This window comes from Giraffa tippelskirchi, chromosome 2 (genome assembly GCF_054371585.1).
Source record: "Giraffa tippelskirchi isolate mGirTip1 chromosome 2, T2T-mGirTip1v1.2.pri, whole genome shotgun sequence".
Taxonomy (NCBI): Eukaryota; Metazoa; Chordata; class Mammalia; order Artiodactyla; family Giraffidae; genus Giraffa; species Giraffa tippelskirchi.
Window position 1 is genome coordinate 214,659,562 of NC_137276.1, and position 4,462 is coordinate 214,664,023.

General features: G+C 37.0%; 1 non-coding gene across 1 annotated transcript; it reads left to right on the forward strand.

Annotated features, from left to right (window-relative positions):
* The first annotated feature begins 538 nt into the window (after positions 1 to 538).
* LOC145540022 (U8 small nucleolar RNA) lies at positions 539 to 674 on the forward strand. The gene has a single exon (XR_014078152.1). It is a non-coding gene; the product is annotated as a U8 small nucleolar RNA (small nucleolar RNA).
* The last annotated feature ends 3,788 nt before the right edge of the window (positions 675 to 4,462 follow it).

Sequence of the window (4,462 nt, forward strand, 5' to 3'; positions counted from 1 at the left end):
TCAATGGAGGGAAAATAGAGATAAAACACACAAGGCTTTCAAAATTCTCACATCTTTTTTCATTGGTTCTATGCATCTATGAATTATTACACTTTCCATATATTGGAACAAGCTGAACATTGCTGAACAACCTCTATGCACTTTCCTCAGGGACACGAGAATTGATATGCTTTAAACACTTAAGCATCAGTTCAGTTCAGTTGCTCAGTCGTGTCAGACTCTTTGCGACCCCATGGATGGCAGCATGCCAGGCCTCCCTGTCCATCCCCATCTCCCGGAGTTTACCCAAGCTCATGTCCATTGAGTCGGTGATGCCATCCAACCATCTCATCCTCTGTCTTCCCCTTCTCCTCCTGCCCCCAATCCTTCCCAGCATTAGGGTCTTTTCCAATGAGTCATCTAGTCACATGAGGTAGCCAAAGTATTGGAGTTTCGGCTTAAACATCAGTCCTTCCAATAAACACCCAGGATTGATCTCCTTTAGGATGGACTGGTTGGACCTCCTTGCAGTCCAAGGGACTCTCAAGAGTCTTCTCCATCGTCAGGTAGGATAATCCTTACCTGTTCCTCCTTTTGGAGGGCAGAATAGGACGTGATGATTGGAGCTCGCATGATTCGTGATTAACGGCTCTGCGTAATCAGGACATGCAACACCCTGATTGCTCCTATCTGATTCTTCCTGATGATCCGAAAAAAAAAAGAAAAAAAAAAAAAAAGAGTCTTCTCCAACACCACAGTTCAAAAGCATCAATTCTTCAGCGCTCAGCTTTCTTCACCATCCAACTCTCACATCCATGCATGACCACTGGAAAAAACATAGCCTTGACTAGACGGACCTTTGTTGGCAAAGTAATATCTCTGCTTTTAAATATGCTATCTAGGTTGGTCATAACCTTCCTTCCAAGGAGAAAGTGTCTTTTAATTTCATGGCTGCAATCACCATCAGCAGTGATTTTGGAGCCCGAAAAATAAAGTTTCACACTGTTTCCACTGTTTCCCCATCTATTTCCCATGAAGTGATGGATGCCATGATCTTAGTTTTCTGAATGTTGAGCTTTAAGCCAACTTTTTCACTCTCCTCTTTCACTTTCATCAAGAGGCTCTTTAGTTCTTCTTTGCTTTCTGCCATAAGGGTGGTTTCATCTGCATATCTGAGGTTATTGATATTTCTCCCGGCAATCTTGATTCCAGCTTGTGTTTCTTCCAGCCCAGCGTTTCTCATGATGTACTCTGCATATAAGTTAAATGAGCAGGGTGACAATGCATAGCCTTAACGTACTCCTTTTCCTATTTGGAACCAGTCTGTTGTTTCGTGTCCAGTTCTAACTGTTGCTTCCTGACCTGCATACAGGTTTCTCAAGAGACAGGTCAGATAGTCTGGTATTCCCATCTCTTTCAGAATTTTCCACAGTTTATTGTGATTCACACAGTCAAAGGCTTTGGCGCAGTCAATAAAGCAGAAATCGATGTTTTTCTGGAACTCTCTTGCTTTTTCGATGATCCATCAGATGTTGGCAATTTGATCTCTGGTTCCTCTGCCTTTTCTAAAACCAGCTTGAACATCTGGAAGTTCACGGTTCACGTATTGTTGAAGCCTGGCTTGGAGAATTTTGAGCATTACTTTACTAACATGTGAGATGAGTGCAATTGTGCGGTAGTTTGAGCATTCTTTGGCTTGCCTTTCTTTGGGACTGGAATGAAAACTGACCTCTTCCAGTCCTGTGGCCACTGCTGAGTTTTCCAGATTTGCTGGCATATCGAGTGTAGCACTTTCACAGCACCAACTATCTGCCATACTCTACTTCAAAAGTTTAGTTTCATTTTTTTCCTTCATTTTCTGTTTTTATTGTACCATGTTTACTTAATATACAGCAAGTAGGAAATATGCTAGGTCTTGTTTTGAACCAAGCATTTATGTTTTAAATATTGTACACAATATCTGTTACAAAAGAACATATAAAAATACCTTTTTAGAAGTGTCTATAAGAAAGAAAATGCAAAGTTTAACCCTACAACTTTATTTTCAGAAGTAAAGGTACAATAGCAGAAAAAAATTATGAAAGTGGTGATTGTATTATGGAGTCATCAAAGAAATAAAAGCCACAAAATAAAATAACAGAACTGCTTAGTTTCATTTCCAGAAATATGCATAATAATCTAGTTGTCATTTTTCATGCCTGATGCTCATTTTGAAAGGGAAAAAAAGCCCCTTCAATTTTGGTGAAATATGTTCATAAAACATTCTCAGTACTTTTTAGTTGAACTTCATTTCATTTTAATGCCTTAGAACAATTTCCTGGGCCCTGTCTCTGCTCTCTCTCTGCCTCCAGTAGTCTTCAACACTCACTACCGATGCCAAATGAAACAGGAAGAGGGAATGACACTGTAATAGCAGCTTATTTTCAGCTCCTGTGACTCCTCTGGAGGTATATTTTATCTTCTAATTTTCCTACACTTGGTTGTGAATAATGCAGTTCAAAATGATATTTTTTTAGTCTTATTTGGAGTTTCTGTTGTGAATATTTAATTTCCATAATACTAAAGTGAGCAGAACAGGCCAACCAACGGTAAAAAACTAAAGATTTAGTGTGTTCATGTTATTTCCTTAAACCCAAGAAACTAAAGGATCTTTCTGCTCCTTAGGGACTAATCAAATCAATGAATACTAAAGTGCTCACTGAGCAGATCTTTTTAAGATAAAAAATTCTCCAAAATCCTCACAACTGACTTTCATTTGGGGAAAAAAAAACAAAAGCTTTTTGTCTTTTTGGCCTATAATCTGCAGTTTCATGACATCTTTCTCAAACACAGAAGGATGAGGAACTTCCCGAAGGAAATCTGCTTTTCTTTCTAACCCACAGTAAGATGTTTTGGTTCCCAACAGTAACTGCCTTTTTCTAAGATGTATTCCTATTATGTCAGGCCTATTATGTATACCTATTATGTTAGGCTTTTTGACTATTCTATAACGAGTTGCTTGTGTTTCTTCATATATTCCTCCTTCATGTATTTTTGCTGTTTTTGTTGTTGTTGTTCAATCACTAACTTGTGTCAGACTCTTTGCAACCTCATGAACTGTAGTCCGCCAGACTCTTTATTCCATGGGGTGTTCTAGGAAGGATATTAGAGTGGGTTGCCGTTTCCTTCTCCAGGGGATCTTCCCAGACAAGGAATCGAACCTGGATCTCATGCATTGTCAGGTGGATTCTGTTTCAGTGAACCATTAGATAAGTCCTATTTATGCCCTTATGACCACCATTTGGCAGGACTACAGTAAATGAGAATCATGCAATAGCCAAAACCTCCTATAATGAGATAAAGTATTAATAACAACTTCCTTTCAAGAAACACCAAGTCTTAATACATTCTCATTGTTTAGTGTGTTCAATTACAAGTGTGTCTTACTTTAGAAGACAAAGAATGCCTATGCATGTGTGTCTGTAAAATTTATTTTTCCACTTCCTATTGTGTTTAAATTCTAATTAAAGTAACTTTTAATTTAACTCTGTGTGTTTTAAGATTATTCACTTATTCATTTTGATTCAGGGATTGTTCTGAAAAACATTTCCCATTTTGAAATTATCAGTGACATCAGATCTATCACAGAGCATACTGTCGTATAGCATTGCAATGGGATTAAAATGAAAGAAGAACAAACTATCTCATAATCTGGACCAAACACTTCATATGTTTATCATTTATGAGAATAAACATCAAAGTAGCTCAATATCAGAGTAGTCTACAAAAAAAAAATCTTGAAAATATCACCAAAATTACAACTTTGTATCCTTAAAATTCTTTTGGGCCCTCTTCCCTATTGTACCCATGCAGTCGGACTCCAAATGGGGCAAAAACAGATCAGAAACTCAATATAATTGCTTGGGCAAATAAAAGACAAAATTTCTTCTTAAGAGCCTTAGAAGTATTTGAAAGAGGCAGAGATATGCAATATCCTATGGAGGTGACAAAACCATCAGGTTGCAGATTTACTGAAGAGCTACTGAGTTATTACTCCTTCAACATTTTCATTTTAGTCTGATTAATAAATTATATTACCTGTAAACATCGGTCTACCTTGAATTTTAGTCTCTTGTAAGATAGTATGCAATAATGAAAACTTATTCTCAGTTTGGGAGACAGAAGACCGAAATTTTAAGAAATAAGTATAAATCAATTTATGAAAGTAGTTCCAAATTTTCAAATTAATGTTAATGTAGGATATGTGTGGTATGGAATTATAGAATCAATTCTGCTGGAAATGTTGTATAAAATTCATATAAACATATCCCTAAGGAAAATTTAAACATTCTTAATACATGACTGTTCGTGATTAAACCTTATTTACTTCTTTGGTCTTATTTCTGGAAACTACATTCTTGAAATCAAAGTTCCATTTAAGTTGAACTACTTTCTGTTCTTGGAAAAACTCTACCTGCCCCACTTTTTCACCGTGCTGGATTTT